The sequence below is a fragment of the Mauremys mutica genome, chromosome 2 (genome assembly GCF_020497125.1).
Source record: "Mauremys mutica isolate MM-2020 ecotype Southern chromosome 2, ASM2049712v1, whole genome shotgun sequence".
NCBI classification, from domain to species: domain Eukaryota; kingdom Metazoa; phylum Chordata; order Testudines; family Geoemydidae; genus Mauremys; species Mauremys mutica.
Window position 1 is genome coordinate 155,522,022 of NC_059073.1, and position 24,903 is coordinate 155,546,924.

The window sequence follows — 24,903 nt, forward strand, 5'->3', positions numbered from 1 at the left end:
ATCCAATCACAGTCACCAGCATGTAAAGTCACTCTCAGCTGAATACATGCGTGCTATGCCCAACCATCCATGAATAGATACAGGGCAACCCCCTGAGGACTGTAGCCCTCAGTCCCAACTTTTGCCCCCCAGAAATGCACATCTTGTACTGTTCAGTAGCTTACTGGATGGTACAAGCTCATAATTAGTCCATCATTCCAACAAAGGTTAATACATATGCATCAGCCCTCTTGACCTGAGTAGATATTTCTCAAACAGTTCAATGAAATGTAGACAAAACAAAAAAACCAAGTTCATTAATTAGAGAAAGATATATTTGAAGTTATTCTAAGTGATAAGACATATAAGTCAGAATTGGTTACAAAAGAAATAAAAAGATAAACATGCAAGCTAATTCCTAAACTTTACCAAGACCCATAAGGTTAAAAATAAAAAGATTTCTCTCACCCAAAAGCTTTTATCAGTCTGTACTAGCTGGAAAAAAACCCAGACCAAGAACACTCCCCCGAGTTCAATGATGCATCCTATGTCTTTCAAGCAATCTTGCTGCAGTAAGTAGAGATGGGAGAGAAGAGGCAATTTGTGAGTACTCCATTCTTATACCTTTTCCCCTTCTTTGAGGATTACCCGCAGCTGGGGTGTATACAAAATAGTCTCCTATATACATGAAATTTGAAATGCCTTTCAGGTAATTTGTGACTTACTTTCTTATACTTTCAGTATATGTGATGCTTGAGCCATCTCAGAGATGACATGTTCAATTTTTGTTTACAGATTCCCCTGGTGGCAAAGGGTTTTTTCAGCAGTTAATAGTTTTTTAACACCTGTTGTCAATTCTTCGTTGTCTCTGAGGAGCTAGTCAGTGGGCATTCCTCAAAATTACAGCATATTTCAATAATAAACCGATAGTAAAACTTCATAGCTTTATACACAGTATTATTATTATATATATTAACAGAATAATGATGTTCAGCAGATTATGAGTTTCCAAATTATACCTCACAAGACATACTTTTTACAACATATATCATAAAGATATAAAAGTAGTGAATATGGGGTACTGTATAAAATAGGAAATTCTGTGGTAGTGATAGCTAAATTTAAAACAATGGAGGTTTTTACTCAATCAAGTATGAAAATTTATCTCAGGTTTTAGAAGTGAACATGTGAAAACTGCAGTGTAGAAATTATGGGAAACCTGGCATTTTGACTGGTGAGGACTTTGGCATTTCAGCATCCAGGTGGCAGTGAGATGTTTGGTACTGGAAAGGAGTCGCTTCATACATATCTTTTGCCACACCCATTTTTGCCAAAGGTAAAGGTAATTTTAAATTTGGGTTTAGGAAGGGCATAAATACTTGAATTCCATCCCATCAGCTCAACAACCAGCCACTCTATTCGTCTGTGCATGCCAGTCTATCCGATAATAGGAGATAATCACATTGGCTTAATGTTTCTGCTAGAGTGGTCAAGTCAAGTTTCATGTTTGAACTATCTATTGGCTTCAGAGTTGACACCCCATTGGGATGAATGGGTTAAATAGATACTTTACTCAGAGCTATTGTGCCAGGTTGCTTGCCTACCCAGGCACTGGAAGTTTTTGATTCTGAAGCATAATTAAGCAACAACTTTAGAATAAAAGGGCAACTATGTAGCCATCTGTATGGCTGTATTACACATAGGGCCCTGGGTAACAGTCACAGATTTTGAGAGAGCAGATGATGGTCAATGAAGTCTGGCTGGATGAAAGGAAAAGGCGAATATTTACAACTCAATTGCTGCTATGCTGTCTTGTACTATCAAGTCTCCCACACGTAGCATAACACATCTAAACTTTGGAGAAATCAATGGAAATTCATTTGGGTCATTTGCTCAGATTAAACAAACAAGCTCCCAAGCAAAGGAACAGCTCCAGGAATATAGCAACAGTTCATCAATACATGCTCAGACTGAAACACAGGAAAAGGGGCAGAGGGAAAAAAAGAGTACTTCAGCTATTTTCATGGATGACAATCACAATGCACAGTGGGTTACCAAGAGTGGATCAGCACAACTAGTCGGGTTCTGAGAGTGAGCCTTGTGTTAGCAAAGATAATTCTGCCTCTAAGAGTGGCCAATACAAAATGCTTCAGAAAAAAAGGTGTAAACCCACACCGTGGAAAATTTTTCGTTAACATTCCTATGGAGGAAAATCTCAGGTAGTTAGCAATTTGCTTGTTGTGTATAAAGTAGTTGCCACAAATGTTATGGTTGGCTTCTTCACTACGAAAGTTAACCAAGAGCAAAGTAGTGAGACAACATGCTCAGAAACACCTAAAAAATTATGAAATATGACCCTAAAATTCTGAGGAGCTCTGCAGTTCCATTTGAGGGTGGCAGACTGACAGTAAGATGATGATGGGAGCAGTCATACCATGGGGCCATTTCAGAAATTAATGTTTTTACTTTTTATGCTGCTTTTCTGTTTATTATCGCTGTTAATTATCCCTTCCATCTACTCTGTGCCCCCCCAGCAGGCTCCATGAGGTAACTGCTGCTTCCTACCTGACCAACAAGTCACTGAGGGCAGGGAAAAGAGCTCAAGGCGGAAGCCACAATGCACCCTGTTCCTCACTATGGTGGCTGCTGTTCCTGCTCATTGGGGTCCTATTCCCACTCCTGGGAGCCATCGTCTATGCCCTCCTCTTTTTGTGCTCCCCTTCATCAGCTGAGATATGTCCCTTTTTTGCACCTCAGAGTGGCAACCCTAAAAGGCAGCCCTTACTTCTAGCCCAGGTAACAGACATTCTGCATAGATGCACCAGAGACACCATTTAGAAGGGGCAGGGGGGACTCCCCTCATTCTCACAAGTTTTATTCCACCAGTTGGGAGTAACGCTGCTTATTCCTCTCCCTCCTCCCCTGCCTGGCCTATTCTTTGCTCAACAAATATGAATGCACAAGTAGACACAGGGTTGCTCAGGCAGGGAAGGGGGCTGCTGCCCCAGGCATATTCAGGGGATAATTATCCAGACAGACAGCTGAACTTTAGAAGTTTCAGGCTGCAAGAACAGGGCTGATGAATGATCACCTGTAATCCTTCCATGCGGTGAAGAAACAAGCATGTGCTCTCACACCACAAATATTGTTTAAATTATACTTAAAACTTTCCCATTTTTTCCAATGCTCTAATTTTGTTAGTGAATGGCAGTACCCTAGCATGGGCATTTATTTTGCCATTTAGTCTCAAATTGTCTGTGAGCATCTTTCCTTTGCCTACAATGGGCTTTGGATCAAGTTACCAGGCAGGTCCACATAGGATGTTACACATAAATGTTGAATCGTCTGTGAATGCTTTGATCTTACCAAATCACCCCAGGGTTGAACTTTTCTAGGACCTTTTCCACAGAATACCATTTGAGGAGCTGCTGGTCCTTTATATGTGCAAAGATGAGCAACTGCTCCCCTCAAGCAATCATTTTAGAACTGTGTCGACTGTGCTGTATGTCCTTCTTTTCCAGTTGGGAAGTACTGTAATCTTAGCTCCTGATGTACTTACTCTTTAATATTTCTGAGGGTGATAGTCTCTCAGACTTGAGTACCATCCATGAATTTCATTGAAGTGTTGGTTACTCTCTCAAATCCTTACAGCAATTCACCAGAAACCTCCTTCCAACTTAATCCTTTGTATTTATCATAACTATTGTATAAACTCTACAGTGAATAGAAATCCAAGCCAATCTGAACAATTTGTAAAATTTGGCTGCCAGCCTTTGTTTGTTATAGATCTATGCTGCTAACATCCATCATTTAATTATACTTGATAGTGATTATTTTTAAAGGTACAGACCAATCTGTTGTTAAAAAAATATTAAATAAATAGATTGGGCTAGTTTTTAAGTGACTGTGGACTATTGATGCAATAGAAAGTAGCCCTGGAATCATGGTTAAAGTTGCTTCCTCTAAAAAAAACAAATCTGAAATTGCACCCCTGGGATGCACCCTCTCAAAATAGCCTGGGGAAGGAATTAATACTCACTCCTAAGCCTGGTCTACACTAGGCGTTTAAATCGGTTTTAGGAGCGTAAAACCGATTTAACGCCACAACCGTCCACACTAGGAGGCATCTTATATCGATTTTAATGGCTCTTTAAATCGGTTTCTGTAGTCCTCCCCGACGAGAGGAGTAGCGCTAATATCGGGATTAACATATCGGAATAGGGTTAGTGTGGCCGCAAATCGACGGTATTGGCCTCCGGGCAGTATCCCACAGTGCACCACTGACTGCTCTGGACAGCATTCTGAACTCGGATGCACTGGCCTGGTAGACAGGAAAAGCCCCGCGAACTTTTGAAATTCATTTCCTGCTTCCCCAGCATGGAGAGCTCATCATCACAGGTGACCACGCACAGCTCATCAGCACAGTTAACAATGCAGTCTCCTGAGAATCGATAAAGAGCCCCAGCATGGACCGCTCGGGAGGTACTGGATCTGATCGCTATATGGGGAGAGGATTCAGTGCTAACAGAACTGCGTTCCAAAAGACAAAATGAAAAAGTATTTGAAAGAATTTCTAAGGCTATGACAGATAAAGGCCACAGCAGGGACTCAGTGCAGTGCAGAGTGAAAGTTAAGGAGCTCAGACAAGCCTACCAGAAAACCAAAGAAGCAAACGGAAGGTCCGGGGCAGGTCGAAAAACATGCCGCTTCTATGCTGAGCTGCATGCAATTTTAGGGGGCTGCGCCACAAGTACCCCACCCCTGACCGTGGATTCCGAGGTGGGGGTTGTAATCTCTGCCATGTCTGAGGATTATGCAGACAGGGAAGATGAAGATGAAGAAGAGGAGGAAGACCTAGCAGAGAGCACACAGCACTCCGTGAGCCCCAGCAGCCAGGAGCTTTTTATCACCCTGACAGAATTACCCTGCTCCCAGCCCTCACAAGCAACTATCCCAGACAATGACGCCATGGAAGGGAGCTCTGGTGAGTGTACCTTTGTAAATAGCAAACATTGTTTTTTCAGCAAGCATTTTTTAATGATTGATTTGCCCTGAGGACTTGGGATGCGGTCGCAGACAGTATAGTTACTTAGAAAAGTTTGTTAACATGTCCGGGGATTGAGAGGAAATCCTCCAGGGACATCTCAATGAAGCGCTCCTGTAGGTACTCCAGAAGCCTTTGCAGAAGGTTTCTGGGCAAGGCAGCCTTGTTCCGCCCACCATGGTAGGACACTTTACCACGCCATGCATGTAGCAAGTAATCAGGTATCATTGCGTGGCAAAGCATAGCAGTGTACGGTCCCGGTGACTGCTGGCATTCAAGAAGCATCCGTTCTTTATCTTGTTGTGTTATCCTCAGCAAAGTGATATCATTCAGGATAACCTGCTTAAAAATCAGGAATTTAAGTAAGGGGGGTGGCCATTTTTCTAATGGGTTCGTGGACTGCAGCAGCTTAAAAAAAAACCTTTCCTGCACGTAGCGAAGCGGGGGGAGGGGAGGAGTGAAATGCCGATGATCTTTTTTGTGTTTGGTCATCGGCGATCTTCCCCAAGCTACCAGCCACGCAGTGGGTGGGGGGGTGGGAAGGTTGTTGATTAGCGGGGAGCTAGCGTGGTAGTAGCCATGCGTTGGGGGGGAGGGGTAAATCACTACAGAAGCCGAAAGACAGTGGCTTACCATGGCCGCAAGCAAGCTGAATTCTGATGCCTGGACCTGTGTCTGTGAGATCTGTAACTCCAGAGCTGCAAGCACTCACTATTAAGATGAAAAATGCGACCTTGTAGGGAAATCACATGTGCTAGGTGAATAGTGCTGTTCACTGTGAAAGAGTATAACCATTGTTCTGTAAAATGTATCTTTCTAAATATTTATCTCCCTCATGCAGCTGCAAATTTTTCAACCATCCCTCCTCCATCCCAAAGGCTAGCACAGATAAGGCGGAGGAAAAAGAAGACGCGAGATGAGATGTTCTCGGATATTATGAAAGTTACACGCAATGAAAGAGCTCATCTGAATGAGTGGAAGGACGTGGTATCAAATTACAGGAAAGAGGCCAGTGAACGTGAGGACAGGAGGGATGAACGTGAGGACAGGAGGGATGAACGTGAGGACAGGAGGGACAACCGAGATGAGAGGTGGCGGCAGGAAGATCAGCGGTGGCGGGATGCAACTCTGGGGCTGCTGCGTGATCAAACTGACGTGCTCCGGCGTCTGGTGGAGCTTCAGGAACGGCAGCGGGATCACAGAGTGCCGCTGCAGCCCCTGTGTAACCACCCTCAACCCTCACCATGTTCCATATCCTCCTCACCCAGACGGGTAAGAACGCGTGGGGGGAGGCTCCGTGCACCCGCCCACTCCACCCCCGTGGACAGCCCAACCAGAAGGCTGTCGTTAATGTGAAATTTTTTTAATGGCCTTCTCCATCCTTCCTATCCTCCTCCCAAACCACACCCTTACTTCTCTCCCTCTTTTTATAATGAATTAATAAAGAATTCATGATTTTTAAACGAGAGTGACTTTATTTGCATAAGTAAGCTGTACTCGAAGGGGGAGGGAAAGTTGCTTTCAGGGAATGAGTCAATCAAGGGGGGGTGGGTGTTCATCAACAAACACAGCAGTCACACTGTACCCTGGCCATTGATGAAGCTCCTTTTCAAAGCTTCTCTGACGTGCACCGCTTCCTGGTGTATCTCCCTGGTGTCTGGCTGCGCGTAATCAGCGGCCAGATGATTTGCCTCAGCCTCCCACCCCGCCATAAAGGTCTCCCCCTTACTCTCACAGAGATTGTGGAGAATACAGCAAGCAGCAATAACATAGGGGACATTGGTTTGGCTGAGGTCTGAGCGAGTCAGTAATGTGCGCCAGCGCGCCTTTAAACGGCCAAATGCACATTCCACCACCATTCTGCACTTGCTCAGCCTGTAATTGAACAGATCCTGACCACTGTCCAGGCTGCCTGTGTATGGCTTCATGAGCCATGGCATCAAGGGGTAGGCTGGGTCCCCCAGGATAACGACAGGCATTTCAACATCCCCAACTGTTATTTTCTGGTCTGGGAAGTAATTCCCTTGCTGCAGCCGTTTAAACAGAGTAGTGCTTCTGAATACGCGAGCGTCATGAACCCTCCCTGGCCATCCCACGTGGATGTTTGTGAAACGTCCCTTGTGATCCACCAGTGCTTGCAGCACCATTGAAAAGTACCCCTTCTGGTTTACGTACTGGGTGCCCTGGTGCTGCGGTGCCAAGATAGGGATATGGGTTCCATCTATCGCCCCCCCACAGTTAGGGAATCCCAGTGCAGCAAAGCCATCCACTATGGCCTGCACGTTTCCCAGAGTCACAACCTTTCATAGCAGCAGCTTAGTGATTGCTTTGGCTACTTGCATCACAGCAGCCCCCACAGTAGATTTTCCAACTCCAAATTGATTCCCGACTGACTGGTAGCTGTCTGGCGTTGCAAGCTTCCACAGGGCTATCGCCACTCGCTTCTCTACTGTGAGGGCTGCTCTCATCTTGGTATTATGGCATTTCAGGGCAGGGGCAAGCAAGTCACAAAGTTCCATGAAAGTGCCCTTACGCATGCGAAAGTTTCGCAGCCACTGGGAATCGTCCCACACCTGCAACACAATGCGGTCCCACCAGTCAGTGCTTGTTTCCCGGGCCCAAAATCGGCATTCAATGGATAGAATCTGCCCCATTACCATCAGGATCTCCAAAGCGCCAGGGCCCGCGGTTTGAGAGAATTCTGTGTCTACGTCCTCATCACTGTCATCGCCGCGCTGCCGTATCCGCCTCCTCCTAGCCTCGGTTCGAAGGTCCTGGTTCAGCATATACTGCACGAGAGTGCGCGAGGTGTTTAAAACATCCACGATTGCGGTATTGAGCTGAGCAGGGTCCATGCTTGCTGTGCTATGGCGTCTGCACAGTTCACCAAGCAAAAAAGGCGCGAAACGGTTCTCTGCCGCTTTCAGGGAGGGAGCGGTGAGGCTGTACCCAGAACCACCCGCGAAAATGATTTTTGCCCCCATCAGGCACTGGGATCTCAACCCGGAAATGCCAAGGGGCGGGGGAGGCTGCGGGAACTATGGGATAGCTATGGGATAGCTACCCACAGTGCAACGCTTCCGAAATCGACGCTAGCCTCGGACCGTGGACGCACACCACCGATTTAATGTGTTTAGTGTGGCCGCACACAATCGATTTTATACAATCTGTTTTACTAAACCGGTTTATGTAAATTCGGAATAATCCCGTAGTGTAGACATACCCTTAGTTCCTTCCCTGGTGTCCCTCCCCTTTCTCTCGGCTGGGATGGTGAGGAGGAAAGTAATTTACTGCAGCCCCTTCAAAGGAACTCAGCTCTTCTGACAGGCACACTGGAAAGTAGAATGAAGGTTTCACCCACTCTGTACCCTCTCTTCTCACTTGCTGTCAGGGGAGTAGTGGCCCGATGGAGCTAGCTCTACCCTTCTCCACTGTGGCCAGAGCCATGATCCAAGTAGGTCACAAACGAGCATGGGAATGCCTGCATAGCCACATAGTCACAATCTTCCCCAAATACTACAGTACAATAATACAATATTAGTATCCATCATTAAATATTCTATCAAAACTGTATCCACATTTTATAAATCTTCACCGCAGACTAACACTATCACCATGACAAATATTAGTTATATCCTAATAGTCTAAAAACCACTGTAACTAGACAATAAAAACATAAGGCTGCTTGTACAGTTTTTTGGGGTTTTTTTGGTTTTTGTTTTGTGTGTATGTGTGTAGTTAATCTCTAAATGATTAAATATTTTAAATGTGAATTACTCTAGATCCTGCATAAAGAAGTGCTAGTTTCTAGTCATTGAAGAACTTGATGTATATTTTTAATTTCAGAATATAAATTGAGAAAGTAAACCCTTGTTTGAATTTTAAATTAACACCTTCTTCAAATGGATACTTTTTCCTGTTTCTAATCTATTGGAAACTAACACCTGCAGATCAGTATATTTATTTTAATTCTATTCAGTGAGGGGTTATACAAATTCTGGTTGAAAAAGCTATTGAACTTTGTGAAGCATTCCATTTGTAACTGAATGTACTCATGTTTGGAGATCTCTTTTTAATAATGGTCACAGTCTCTGACCAACAGTGTTATTGAAAAAAGAAATGCAATTTGTCCTTATCGCTGAAAATTAATACACCTACTTGAATGTCAGAGACTGTACTTTGAGAGAGACTGAGTGGAGAGAGGGTCCGTCCCTCTCCGGGGTGGCGGGAAACCACACCACCTCCTTTAGTCCTTACATGGCCCCTTGGGGAATCGTTTGGGCCAAGAAGTCCTAGCTCAAGCCATCTGGCAGGAGGCTGAGGACACACAGGTTACAATTAGCAGATAAGCCCAGGCCCTGGGTCAGGGCGGAGCAGCAATGAGTTCAAGGCTCAGGCCCTCAGGCAGGAGCTGAGCAAACAGGTAAATAGCACACCCAGGCTTCAAGGTCCAAGAGGCCTGGGAGAGGGGTTGGGTGGCAGGGGGAACGCAGGCCCTCCCACTCCACTACATCCCAGCCTGGGGCTCTAGCAGTGGCCAAAGACCCTCTGCTGTGTTAGTGGGGATCCTGGCCGCAACACACTGACATAGGTTCCAGCTGTGCTGCAGCCAGACTCAGATCAGCTGCCCCAGACTACTTTCCAACTCCCCCGCTGGAGGTACCTGAGTCAAGGTGGTGTCTTCAGGGGAGTCGATAACCATTGGATCTTTGGGGTAGCTGGCAAGGGGTAGGCTCAGCGACTCTCCCACACGCTGACCGGCTGCGTTGAGTATCAGCCGGTCAGGCCAGTCTCCAGGTCCGCTGCTGGTTGCTGTAGTTCCCCTAGCAGGAGCTGGGCCAGACACGTCTGGCCTTTCCAGCGGCTGCCTCCTGAGTGAGCTCTGAGGTTGGGCTCTTATACTTCCTGTCCGGTCTCTACCCTCTGCGAGTGGGCTGGGAGTGCTTTGGCTCTGCCCTCTCTGGCGTCCAGCGGAGCTCATCCCTCTCCAGGGTGGCGGGGAACCACACCACCTCCTTTCACTGAGATATGCTACAGATTTATTTTTTTGCCATCTGATCTGTGTCTGGAAGATCCATTAAGTTATCCTACGCAGGAAGGATGGTTAGGTTAAGGGAGTGGTTCCCAAAGCAATCCACCAACTGCATTTTTTCTTTTTTTTTGTACCCCATCATTTCATATATCCACCGTACCAACACTACAACCCTAATCCCAGCCTGGTGCACAAGGGACACATGGGGCAGGGGGCAAATTTAAGTAAGTGGTGTCATAATGGAGGGCTGGCCAAGCCAAACCTGAGTGGTGCTGTGACCCTGTGCACCAAGTCACAATGATTGGCATGTGGAGCTGGACCCATGGAACAGGAGCCACCACTGTGAAATGAGTGCGAGGTGAGCATGCTCTCCCAATCTCCATTTCCTTTGGGGCTTCCCCACTGCACCGGGCCGGGAGAGGTATATGTTTGCGTAGGCCTGGGCCCAGTGACTTCTTAACCTGGCCCTTCATATAGTGATCTACCTAGAACCTTCCTGCAACATACTAGTGGGTCAGGACCCACCACGTGGGAAACACTGGTTTAAGGTAAAAGGACCAGGACTTGGGAAATGTGATTTCTATTCTGTCACTGACTTCTTGTGCAACTTTGGTCAAGTTACTACATTCCTCTTGTATACAATAAAGATAATACTGTTTTGAGACTTAATCATTAATGTTTGTGGGGTAGTTACATATTACAGTCATGAGTACCACAGAATTACCAATAAATACCAGTTTTCTGTAGACATTAAACAAGTTGTCCGTTTCGTAACCACGTGTGCATGGCAGGAATATATTGATTAACTGAGCCTGAGTTTTAAAATGTATTTCAAAGAACATCTGCCATCCATTGGAAGCACACAGAATGCTGGATCACTTCTGGCCAAGTACGCTTTTGTGGGGAACACAAGTCAATTAGATGCTGATTCCCTCTGGTAAAGGATGCATCTTAAGACACTGAGGACTCAGGTCCATATGAAAAACTAACTAGTAAGTTTGTTTATTCTATAGTCAGTGGAAAACATTTCTCTCACTCCACTGAAATGAGAGGTTTCTTTCATTGTCTTGACTTTTTAAACTAAAAAAAAAATGTATGCCATAGAATCATAGAATCATAGAATCTCAGGGTTGGAAGGGACCTCAGGAGGTCATCTAGTCCAACCCCCTGCTCAAAGCAGGACCAAGCCCAACTAAATCATCCCAGCCAGGGCTTTGTCAAGCCTGACCTTAAAAACCTCTAAGGAAGCAGATTCCACCACCTCCCTAGGTAACCCATTCCAGTGCTTCACCACCCTACTAGTGAAATAGTGTTTCCTAATATCCAACCTAAACCTCCCCCACTGCAACTTGAGACCATTACTCCTTGTTCTGACATCTGCTACCACTGGGAACAGTCTAGATCCATCCTCTTTGGAACCCCCTTTCAGGTAGTTGAAAGCAGCTATCAAATCCCCCCTCATTCTTCTCTTCTGCAGACTAAACAATCCCAGTTCCCTCAGCCTCTCCTCATAAGTCATGTGCTCCAGCCTCCTAATCATTTTTGTTGCCCTCCGCTGGACTCACTCCAATTTATCCACATCCTTCTTGTAGTGTGGGGCCCAAAACTGGACACAGTACTCCAAATGAGGCCTCACCAGTGCTGAGTAGAGGGGAATGATCACATCCCTCGATCTGCTGGAAATGCCCCTACTTATACAACCCAAAATGCCATTAGCCTTCTTGGCAACAAGGGCACACTGTTGACTCATATTCAGCTTTTCGTCCACCGTAACCCCTAGGTCCTTTTCTGCAGAACTGCTGCCCAGCCATTCGGTCCCTAGTCTGTAGCAGTGCATGGGATTCTTCCATCCTAAGTGCAGGACTCTGCACTTGTCCTTGTTGAACCTCATCATATTTCTTTTGGCCCAATCCTCTAATTTGTCTAGGTCCCTCTGTATCCTATTCCTACCCTCCAGCGTATCAACCACTCCTCCCAGTTTAGTGTCATCTGCAAACTTGCTAAGGGTGCAGTCCACACCATCCTCCAGATCGTTAATGAAGATATTGAACAAAACCGGCCCCAGCACCGACCCTTGGGGCACTCCACTTGATACCGGCTGCCAACTAGACATGGAACCATTGATCACTACCCGTTGAGCCCGACCATCTAGCCAGTTTTCTATCCACCTTACCGTTCATTCATCCATCCCAGTCTTCTTTAACTTGCTGGCAAGAATACTGTGGGAGACTGTATGCCATTAAACAATAGTGCTTTCCAAAACTATGTGCAATAGCTACGTCCAACTGATACATACACTATTTTTTACCACTTCTGGAGAGTGAGGGACAGCTCCCAATCTGTCTCTCTATGCTATACAAACAGCACATGTCCTTTGTTACATATTCTTTCCTGCCAGATGAAACTTGCTGCTAGCAAGCCATACATTGAATCTATCTTCAAGAGCACCTATCTACTCTGGGCTTTCAGTAGTTGTGGGGATGCATTTTCTAGGATATCCTAAGGAGTGTGGTGGTTTCAGAAAGGCTGGCTTTTCTGTTTGTTGGAAAATTGTTTTTTTTTTCAGTTATATAAATGTTTGTGGACAGTGTCTGCTTTCCTTTAAAGATTTGTATTTTTTGTCAGAAAACTGGGAACCCAGATGTTTTGGGGTTTGGAGAAAGAAAGTGGCTAATATCAGTATTACCGGTGGTACCAAAGATAATATTTACAACTTCTTCAGGGCAGGAACCATACATTTCCTTTGTGTCTTATACAGACCTATGCATGCTACCTGTGCTCAGCAAATAATACTAATATAGGTAATGGAAGAAAAAGTAGGCTGGCAACTATACTTTTAATAAGAGATCTACAACCTGAGCAGGCAAATGAAAAGACAATTTCAGCAATGTGCTTGACAAAGCAAATATCAGGTTCTGTAGTATATGAGAAAGGCCTAGACATCAGCCCACAGTACACACTATGGGATTATACATTATGTCATTCATGCCAAAAAAATTGACAAAGGTGTAATTTATGTAACTAAGGAATCTTGTAAATATAGAGGCAAATAATGGACATGATAAAATGTATGCCATAATCCAGAGCAAAAATTTCCAGTATCTGGTTGTTCCTTCAGCATGCAGAGCCACTGTACAATATTCACTCAAGGTATTTTTCTGTTCTATTGACACCCTAAATATCAGATTCAGAGCCCATATTATTCCCACATTGCCCACCAACTAACCGGAATCTGATGTATGACACTTGAGATCGCCACAAGAAATCTGTCTGCTGGGTCCCCCTTCCCAAGTGAGATCATAGAACTAAAATGCATCTGGAAGATGAAATACTTATTACAAAAGAATGTTTAGGTAAGTTAAATATATGTGAAGCAGCAAGTGCCAGCAGAACAGTTCAGAAAAGGGATACATTAGGTGCTTGCAGTGCTAATAGATCAAAAGTTCAAGGCTTATGTATCCCACACCCTCTGTGAAATGATACACAGATAAATTTGGGCATAAAAAGGATAGAATAGCAATTGGCTGAGCATAGGCAGCTGCTCCAGCAACTTTTACTTCCTTGTTGTACTCCAGGATTTCACAGCAGTGGCAACAGCAATTCTGTGACTGAAGGTGTCACAGGCATCAACCTTTTGAGAAATGTGGCTCAGATTGTTGTAATGCCATTCACAGGCAGAGCAATCTATGCCTATAATAGTGTGCTACCACCTCAATGAGCCATTTAAGGTTAATAAGACTTGTCCATTAGAATATTGGAAAGGAAAAACAAGTCTGTTGGCTTGACCTTATCATTTCAGCTCTTGAATTGTTATGTTGCCTGCCAACAACTGTGTATTCCGAACAGATATTTGGCATAGTTGGAAACATAATAGACCAGGGATCCAGACTGCTTCCACAAAAAGCAGAGCTGCTGGCAGTTTGGAAAGTGAATCTGCCAAAATTTAATTACACAGATAAGCATACCCTTGTTGGAAACAATGCATCATTTTCTAATGAAAGAGACAACTAGGGCACATTAAGTGCCAGGGATTAACTGTTTGTGATTTATCCTCCATCTTTGCCCCACATGGTTTCTTGTTTTAACTAGCCACCCTAATTTCAGGGGGAATGGTTAGTTAGTCCACTGTGATTTTATCATATTTATCCCAGGCTGTAATAAAGCTTGCTCACAGAACCGTGACCAGACAAGGAATAACAAAACAATCAAGAAAACCTACTTATTTGAATATTACAAATAATTAAAGATTCTAAATCCAAATATATCACTTAGGACATTATATAACAATAACATGGTCCTTGTCATGTAAGCCATCACCACAGAAGAACCCTACCCTTCAATCCCTTGTTGGGAAAAAAATGGCACCTAACATAAAATACCTAAAACCCTATTTAAAATTAAAAGTGGTTAATTTCTTTGGCCCCAACTCCCATTTTTTCTATAGCAGCCACATCTGCTTGACACCTGTGAAGATAAAATATCTTAAATATGGATTAAAATGCCTAATTTAATATTCTCAAATTTGAAAGTCTTAACCATGAGTTGTCACTAAGTCTTTGAAAAATTAAGTTTGCAAAGTGTTGAATGGCACCAGGATTTAAAAAATCTAAAATTAATCATTTGGATGCCCTCTGGATATGTTTATATAAATTGTACCTGTGTAGCCTTGTTATCATACAACATAGTGGTATGCCCTGTTAAATCATTACAAAAACCCGACAACAACAGTGTTTCTTTCCCCTAGGCAATGCTCGTCTCATTGTTAATGCACAGGACTAAGAGGTAAGATGTGTGTTTGATTTCCACCTATAATAGGCATCGGAGAAGCCATCTGTGCCTCAGTTTTTCCTTGCAGAGGAAATTTCATTAAGGCTTATTTCATTATCGTTTAAGAAGGGCTTATAGGTCCTTGGATGGAAAGTGAGTGCAAAGTATAACTATTAAATAAAGAGTAACTGCTAGGCTGGGATAGCAATACATCATGAATGCCTGTAACATTTTGATCAGTTACTTTATGAAAATTCCTTGAACATTTAAGGACCACATTTTCAAAGACTACCTCCAAATTTGTGTCCCCAGTTTTGTGTGTCCCCACACAATTGCTTATCTGCATAAAAACCTGCTCTAACATGGGCCAATGGTATTTGAACTTTCCAATAAGTGAGTTACTTGCTCTTTTACTTAATATGCATATTCAAAGGCTACCTGTGAGTAGAAAATAGCAGGTGCACAGTTAGAGGCATAGGTTAAACCACTTTGAATATTCAGCCTTCAGAATCCATTCCCTGGAATCATTCTCAGGGTAGTAAAAAGCTGATGAATTAACTCTGCAATAAACCCAAATAAAACTGCTGTGGAAGAACTAGGAGAAGCTTTAAGAAAAGCAAAGGCTTCTACACAGCTCTAACAGTCTTCTTATTCAAACCTAGTTCTTTGTATTTGGGGAACACATTTCAAGTTACCACTTTATATATAAATAAGATAAGGCATAGAGAGAAAAGGTCATACATTAATGCGATGTTATGAAATGTTATTCAATTAAGTATTGATTACATCAATGGTAAATAAGTTAGGTCTCAAGCAACAATCTCACCTTCAGGCTTGTAAGTACTTTAATTATGTACTTGGTGTTTTACAAAAACAAAATATGTTTGTGTTCCTTATCACTATCAAATCCATAATATTTCTGTCATGAAATGTTTTCTTTTATATGTACTAGTTATGTAAATATTACGTAATCTCATTTATCGCTGCAAATTAAATAATTGCTTCATCGTTGACTAATGACTCCACTGAATGAGATATCTTGTACATTAGAAGCTAAATTATTAGGCATCTTTCAAATGGCCTAATAAAAAATCTTATTTGTTTATGGAAATTGGGAAAGAATTATATTCAAGCAATAGGGCTAGACAATGAAACAATATGAAATGTTCATGAGATAAATGAGAGAGCAGAGAACAGTAACATCTTTCCTATCATAGTATGGGCTGCCAGCAGTGGAGGATTATTGATATAATAGTATCCTGTTTTAAGAAGTTACAATAATGTGTCAGTTATTAAATGATAAAATATTTATTATTTGTAGTATTGATATTCAGATAAGAATCAGCTTGTTGATACTGATGAGTGGAATGGCAGTGAAAAAAAAATCTGCACAGGACTGTCACAAAATATCAGAACAAGAGTCATTAGTCCTTTACGAAGATTCCAGCATTACCATCGCAGGCATAAACAATTTTCTTGAATAAAAAACGAACCCAGTCAAAATGGAAACTGTCCAATAACAAAGCCAGAGTCACACATCCACAGGCTGCTTCTCAAAGCCTGTCAAGAATGGAAAGTAATCTTTACTGTTACTTTTAAACTCCTCTCTGTCCCTGCCAGCAGGTAGGGGATCATGGGGGACAACTACTGCACTGGTGGGGTGCAAAATAAACTTTATTAAGAAAATGCAAAAACAGGGAAAATTTAATACTGAGGGGTATAGGGTTTGTTAAGGTAGACAATTGGGGAGGGTTTTTTTTTTTTGGTGAACAGTATAGGGGGTTTCAACAGTGGGGTACAATACAGTAGGATACAATACAGTGGGTAACCAATTAACAGAAATATAAATGTAACAGGTAGCTAACAATTTCTATGTAAAGGGTGTGTTACAGCAGCATATAATCAACTAACAGTTATGGATAAAATATGTTAAGTAGCAACAATCTTAGGTAAAAATGTGTCACAGTGGTGTAAATGTAGAATGTGAGGTGTATCAGAGAGAAAAAGGGTAACCAATGGGGTTTTATGCTAGATTGGGATGGGGGAAGAGAAGCACGTGGTGGAGCAGAGAGCAAAGGCAGAGGCGCTGCGGAGGGAGATTTAAACTCAGGGAGACACAGAGAACAAACAGGCTGTAAGTGACTGGGGAAGCCCGGGGGGGCGGGGGAGGGCTGACAGTGGGAAGACAGACTTAATTACAATTATACAGAACACAGCAAAATCTTATCTATGATCTAACTTAACCAAGACTACACAAATTAGCAAGCAACAGAACACAATGCAACAACTTCTTAAACTTAATTTACAGAGCACAATACAAACAATTCTCTAAACCTAACTTAACCACAGCTATGCAAAATGAAATTACAACTTATCTAGACTAAAGGCTAAACCTAACCTAATGGGTGCACCTTATGCTAGGGGTAGTTTCAGAGGGCAGAGTGGTGTGTGCCCAGGATACAGCCCCAAAGGGGGGGGGGTGACTGCAGCAGTGGGACAACTGCAAGCCTGCAGCCCAGGAAGGCACAGCTCAGCAGTGGCACAGGCTTATTTCTTAGCAGCAAAGGCGCTTCAGAGCAAGAAACAGATCAGTTACAGAACACAGACCATGGAGTTAACTTGGGTCTGTCTGCTGGGGAAACAAGGCCAGCAGCTAGGACAGGGGGAGTTTGCAAGAGGGAGTTCTTACCAATCCCCAGGACAGCAGCAAGCACAGAGACAGGAACAGCATCATCATCAGAGGACGCAGAGAGGACTCGATTCGCTTACAATAATCAGGAGATCTCCAGGCAAAATTCGTTGATCGTGGGAGGGGAGTTTAAAAACGGGGGTACGCTCAAAAACAAACGAGAGTGGGGAGAGGGCCCCCCAAAGACCCCTAGCTGATCAGACCAGGTGGCAATGCAGGAACCTCTCCGAGGTCTGATCAGAAAATGTCTGGTTATAAAGGCAAACTCAGGCAGCTTCCCGCCAGTAACTTTGATTGGTTCCCCTTGTTAGAGGGGAGGAGAGAAGACTTCAGGTGAGCACAGACATGCCTGGGCAAGTTTCTGAGCCACAGGTATGACTCATATGCTCAGCTATTTGGCCTTTTCAGGTCTTGCATTCTGGGCAGCGCCCCCTACACTGAGCCCAGGTTTAACAAGGTGATAACAGGACCAACCCTTTGAACAGGGCAGTGGTCCCACTTAGCACGCAGCACAAGTGGCCATTCCTTTGAGAAGGGCAATGGCTCTTGGTGAACGACTTAAGGGGCCCTCCCTTTGAGAAGGGCAGTGGCCCTGGTAAACAACTTAACAGCCAGGGAGGGGCGGCCACAGGAGGAGAACAAAAACAAAATGGAGTAAGGGGACAGCTGTAAGAACCAAAATGGAATAGGGGGAAAGCTGTAACAGACACTCTCTTTACCCAAAGTTTTGCACATTATGCTAATTTGACAACATACATATCCAGACTAGAGCCTAAGTAAACTACAGTTACCCTCCCCCCATCACTTTCCCGTTTGGGTATATTCGAATTAGCAAGAGTTATGTGCATTTCCACTTTTCATCAATAGGTAACACTAGCAAGTTTCATGTGTTCCCATGGAGTAAGTAAGTCTCTCCCCTTGAATAGAATAGAATTCGTTTTTGCTAATGATTTGCATATTCTTGATAAGCTATTAATTACATAACAGAGGCAAACTGGGGCAGCAAGAACCAAAGGGTTACATTGACCTCTGATACGTCAATATGCTCTATAACAGGGGTCGGCAAGCTCTGGCACAAGGCTCACCAGGGTGCTTACCCTGGCAGGCCGAGACACTTTGTTTACCCACCGCATCCTCAGGTTCAGCCGATTGCAGTTCCCACTGGCCGCGGTTCGTCACTCCAGACCAATGGGAGCAGTGGGAAGCTGCGGCCAGCACATCCCTAGGCCTGTGCCGCTTCCCGCCGCCCCCATTGGCCTGGAGCGGCGAACCGCGGACAGTGGGAGCCGCAATTGTCCAAACCTGTGGACGCGGCGGGTAAACAAACTGGCCCGGCCCGCCAGGGTGCTTACCCTGGTGAGCCGCATGCCAGAGATTGCCAACCCCTGCTCTATAAAATGGCATCTATAGGCTTTTGTCACATGAAACAAAAAATGGGGCAACAGTTATATTAAAAATGTGGTTACTTTCTCTTAAAACGTATTGAGAGCTATCAGTTATCTCAACAAGGTGCATTGATTATTATCATTTAATAAATTTATAAAATGCTCTAACAGTAAGTACACAAAGTGCTTTACAGAACATAAAGAGTCAATGGCCATGATTTTAGAAGCTGCAGAATAATTTTGGGTGCCCAAACTGAGACACCTTAAAGGGACCTGATTTTCAGTGAGAGAGTGCTCAGCATTTTCTGAAGATCAGGTCCCTTTTGTTGTGTCTCAAGCTAGGCACCCAAAAATCAGTCGTTACTTCTGAAAATCTTGGCCAAAGTCAAGGGGCTTACAGCCTATATCTCATGAATATGGTATATGGTGTGAAACAATTACCACTGTGTTCACACCCTATGTACTATCGTAATAATCTTTGCACAAAGTCTGCCTTGTGAGGTATCATTTGAAAACTCATTTTGCTCATCAGTAATATCATGGTAAAATGCATGTAGCAATATTAGGTGTAAAGTTATTAACATATACTGAAATCATGACGAAAGTGTGTTTCCCAGAGAAGTCTGGGGAGTGGCTAAGCCAGTTTCTTAAAGAAAAAGGGGAAGCAGCTGATGCCCTAGCCAAGTGTCAACAAAGTGTCACCTATCAAGTGGCCATTCTCTGGCAAGAACGTGTGGGAGGGATACAGAGATATACTTCTTAGCAAAGAAGCAGCAGAACTGAAACAGCAGAAGAACTGTCTCCTGGTTCTCATCTGGAAATGCTTTTCAAAGAGGGACTGAAACTATCAAAAAGAGGGGAAACACCCCAAAATACCTCTCTTTCTCTCCCTGCCCATCACATTCTCTGCAGCTCAGAAGAAAAAGGAAACAGCTGTTGGACTCTGGGGGAGGTGTCCTGATTCAAAAGTTTGGTCAGTAATGCTGTTGGAAGTGTGTGTTGAGACACTTTGCTTGGAATCTAAGGCCTGGTCTACACTAGGACTTTAATTCGAATTTAGCAGCGTTAATTCGAACTAACCGCTCAACCGTCCACACCAGGAAGCCATTTAATTCGAACTAGAGGACTCTTTAGTTCGAATTTGGTACTCCACCCCGGCAGGTGGAGTAACGCTAAATTCGACATGGCTAGTTCGAATTAGGCTAGGTGTGGATGGAAATCGAACTTAGTAGCTCCGGGAGCTATCCCACAGTGCACCACTCTGTTGACGCTCTGGACAGCAGCCCGAGCTTGGATTCTCTGCCCAGCCACAGAGGAAATGACCCGCGAAAATTTGAATTCATTTTCCTGTCTGGGCGGTTTGAATCTGACGTTCTGGTTGCACATCGGGGCGAGCTCCGCAGCACCGGCAGCAATGCAGAGCTCTCCAGCAGAGGAGTTCATGTAATCTCTGAATAGAAAGAGGGACCCGGCATAGACTGACCGGGAACTCTTCGATCTGATCGGTGTGTGGGGCGAGGAGTCTGTGCTTTCGGAGCTGCGCTCCAACGAACGGAATGCAAAGACCTACGAGAAGGTCTCCAAAGCCATGATCCAGACAGAGGATACAGCCGGGATGCAACGCAGCGCCGCGTGAAAATCAAGGACCCCAGACAAGCCTACCAAAAAATCAAAGCGGCCAACGGACGCTACGGAGCCTGCCACCACTGCCCCACCAGTGACCATGGACTCTGATGATGGGACAGTGTCGACGGACAGTTCCTCGACGATGTTCATGGACGGGGAAGATGAGGAAGGGTTTGTGGAGGACGAGGCAGGCGATAGCGCTTACAACGCTGGTTTCCCCGAAAGCCAGGATCTATTCATCACCGTCACGGAGATCCCCTACCAACCCTCCCGGCCAGGAACCCGGATCCTGAATCAGGGGTAGGATCTGTCGGTAAGTGCTTTAAACCATGTTAACTTTTATTCTTAATATAACAGGAATCTGAAGTGTGTGAAAAGGAGGTCTCTGTATATATGGTGATAGAACAGAAATCCTCCTGGGAGAATGCCACGAAGCTCTCCTGCCGTTAATCGATAAGCATCAGCAGGAGGTTCCTGGGGAGAGCTGCCTTATTGGGTGCTCCGTGGTAGCACACTTTTCCGCGCGAGGCTTTCACGCGGTATTCAGGGAGCACTGCCTCCCAGAGCACGGCTGCATAGGTCCGTGGTTCGTGCTAGATTTCACGCAGCATGCGCTCTCTATCTCCTTCAGTGCCCGTCCTCACGGTGATCTCGCTCGGAGACTCCTGCATCTAAGTAGGGGAAGAAATGTTACGTTACGCCTGGTCCAAAGTATTTTTAATAAATAAACGGACAGACGGCATAGCACAGACTCAGCACGCAGCTGCGTGACGAGCGTAACGGAAAGCCAAAGAATCAAATGGACGCTCATGGAGGGAGGGTGGAACGAGGACGCAAGGTATCCCACAGTTCCTGCTGTCTCCGAAAAGCATTTGCATTCTTGGCTGATCTCCAAATGCTTCTAGGGTCAAACACAGTGTCCGCGGTGGGTCGGGCATAGCTCGGCAATTTACGCAGCCCCCCGACCCCCAGAAGTTAAAGGAAAACAATCCTCTGTTGACTCTTTTACATGTCACCGTATCTGTACTGAATGCTGCAGATAGACGCGATGGTGCAGCACTCAACACCAACATCCTTGCTCCCCCCACGCTATGGATGGCTGATGGTACAATAAGATGGAAATCCATCCTCATCATCAGCCTATTGGCACATGGGGCAGTGCAAAAGGACTGGTAACCATAACGACCGTACCAACTTGCTTGGAACAGGTCGGTCAAGGCCGCCTGTTGCTAATTTTTCATGGTAGATGGTGCAGTATGGCTGGTAACCGTCCTCATCATTGCAACAGGGGGCTGAGCTCCATCAGCCCCCACCCTTCATTGTAAAGAAAAGATTCAATTGCCCCTGGACTAGCAGAGGGATGAGTGGCTCCCTCCTCCACACCCCTTAATGTCATCTCTGGACTATCATTGCAGCTGGAGGCTTCCTTCCACTCATTTCTCACAAACGACTACCTGTGTCTTATTCATGCATTCTATATTACTTCATCACACAAGTGGGGGGACAATGGTATTGGAACCCAGGAAGGCTGGGGGAAGAACGGAATGAACAGCTGGGGTTGTTTCAGGAGCACACCCTGTGAATAGCGTTCAGCTCAAAATTTATGCAGGATTGGACAGAGAGCAGCTGTGGTCTCTGGTTGTATGATACAGTGGTTCTCTAGTACACTTGCCCATAATCTAGGCAGGACTGATTCTATTTTTAGATACCCAAAAAGGAGGGATTGACTCGGGGAGTCATTCCCAAATTTTGCTTTTGCGCCCCTGGCTGATCGACCAGGGGCACTTATGACAGCACCAAATGGCGCAGTGCAAAAGGACAGGTAACCATGACCATCTTATTACCGTCTTCTTACCAGTTCATGGTATGGTAGACGGTGCAGTATGCCTGGTAACCATCGCTGCTGTCATGCAAAAGCATAAGCATGCTGCTGTGTAGCGCTGCTGGTCCGCCTCTGTCAGCGGCATCCAGTACACATACGGTGACATATACAAAAGGCAAAATAGGGTCCATTGTTGCCACGCTATGGCGTGTGCCAGGGCATTTCATGGAAAACGTGCTCGAAATGATTGTCTGCCATTGCTTTCCCGGAGGAAGGAATGACTGGCGACATGTACCCAGAATCCACCGCGCAAATGATTTGTGCAACAAAAATTCACAGAGACAGCCTAGACTCAGTTAATTGTTCGCAAAAAAGTATCATTGCAAGGAATTAACTAACTGTTTCCCATCTCACAGCTTCCACTGTCTCCAGACCTGCCACAGCATCCACCTCGCAGAGGCTGGCGAAGATTAGGCGGCGAAAGAAAAAGACAAGGGACACGATTTTCGATGAATGTGTGGGCTGCTACCTAGCCGAGGCGGACCAGCAGAGGCAGTGGAGGGAGAAAGTCTCTCTGTACCAGCGCTCACACAGCGAATGGGAGGAGAGGTGGCGTGAGGAACACAAGCAGGCGACTCAAGCAATGCTTGTACTACTGAGGGAGCAAACGGACACGCTCCGGCGACTTGTGTATGTTCTGCAGGACCGCTGCAGGACAGAGCCCCCGGCAGTATCTCTGCAACTGCCCTCCCCCGCCACAAAGTCACATTCCCCCCTCACCTCAAATAACCAGGAGGATGCCCGCCCTGGGCCGTGAATACTGTCACTGCACCCCAGCAGAGTGCTCAAGTAACCAAAAGCTCTCCTACCCTACATTTGCATAAGTCCTTCCCTTCCGGACTCAAACAAGTCCCAATCCCAGTCCCATCCCATAACTGTGTACTTAAGTAATAAAAATACTTTGCTGTTAAGTACTGTTTCCGTCATGTTTCTTCACTGAAGACTGTGTTTGAATGGGGTGCGTGGGGAAGTGCGTTGCTAATTGCATAGGACAGGCACCTTTCGCAGGGTACAGACACGGGGGCCGGATCAGCAGCGGGTAACACACACAGTGCAGTCAGCAGGCACCGTGGTCGGTATGGGAGGTGGTTTCCAGGTTCTGTGTGGGCGGTGGGGATGTGACTTTTTAGCGGGGGAGGGCAGGTACAGATCTTATACAGCGGTCCTTGTCGTGGACCGCTGAGTCACGCAGCAGAGGAATCTGTATCCGTCCTCCTCCGCCACAAGGCCACATAGCCCCCCGCACACAGAATCCCAAAAAGGAGGGATGGCAGGCTCCGTTGAAACAAGCAGTCCGGCAATGCGGACCGCTGTATGAGCAGGAGCCTGTCATTCCTTGAGTTTAGAGGCGGTCTTTACATCAGCGCACACCCTACCCACCGCAGTCTGCGTTCCAGTTTCGACCCTTTAACGAAAAGTCATGAATAAAGAAACCTCTCCTCAGTAACAGTGTGACATGTATTTTATTTTTACACGTGTCTTGGAAGTGGAGGAAACGGGGAGAACGTATTTAACCGAAGAGGAGAGTCAACAGTAACTGGGTAAAGAAACAGGGGCAGGTTCAGCTTCTCTGTAAAGAAACTGAACAGTCACAGGTCACGCTGCTCGCTGGTATTTAAAGAGTTCCTTGTCGCTGTCCCAGGCGCCTGTATAGGGCTTCATGAGCAAGTGCATTAGCGGGCAGGCTGGGTCACCGAGGATCACTATAGGCAAATGCACATCCACAACAGTTATTTCGTGGTACGGGAAGAAACTACCTTCCAGCAGGCGTCTGAGCAGCCCACAGTTCCTGAGAACACACGCATCAGGAACCTTGCCCGGCCATACGACGTTCATGTTGGTAAAACGTCCCCTATGGTCCCCCAGTGCTTGCAGAACCATTGAAAAGTAGCCCAATTTCTCAGCAGCTGAATGTGGAAGAGGTGGACGATAAAGTGCGAGGAGGAGAAAACGGCGAGGATCGCAGCGGGCTCCATGCTTGCAGTGCTGTGGCGTCCACGCTGTCACTGACCAGAAAAGTGCACGAACAGATTGCCCGCAGGCGCTTTCAGGGAGGGAGGGAGTGAGGGCATGATTGACGGTTCAATGACGACAGTTACCCAAAACCACCCTCGACACATTTTTTCCCCCAGCAGGCATTGGGGGCTCTACCCAGCATTCCAATGGGCAGCGGGGACTGCGGGAACTGTGGGATAGCTTCCCACAGTGCACCGCTTCGAAAGTCGACGCCGGCCCCGTTAATGTGGACTCAGAAGTTCGAATTAGTGTATTTAGTATGGATACACAAATTCGACTTCATAAGGTCGAATCCACAAATTCGAATTAAGTAGATTCGAAATAGTCCTGTAGTGTAGACAAGGCCTAATACAATTTCTTAAGCTAGGCATTAGAAAGCATTTTATCTTTATTTTCTTGTAACAATTTCTGACTTCTATGCCTCATTGCTTGTACTCACTTAAAATCTCTCTCTTGATAGTTAATAAATTATTGTATTGTTTT

At 45.2% G+C, this 24,903-nt stretch overlaps 1 long non-coding RNA gene across 1 annotated transcript in view; it reads right to left on the reverse strand.

The window, feature by feature from the left end:
- Window positions 1–451: 451 nt before the first annotated feature.
- The window catches only part of LOC123363346, a 35,325-nt gene continuing 10,873 nt past the window's right edge, over window positions 452–24,903 (reverse strand). The window contains exon 3 of the long non-coding RNA XR_006576729.1: window positions 452–546. This is a non-coding gene — a long non-coding RNA (uncharacterized LOC123363346). The remainder of the gene's footprint in view (window positions 547–24,903) is intronic.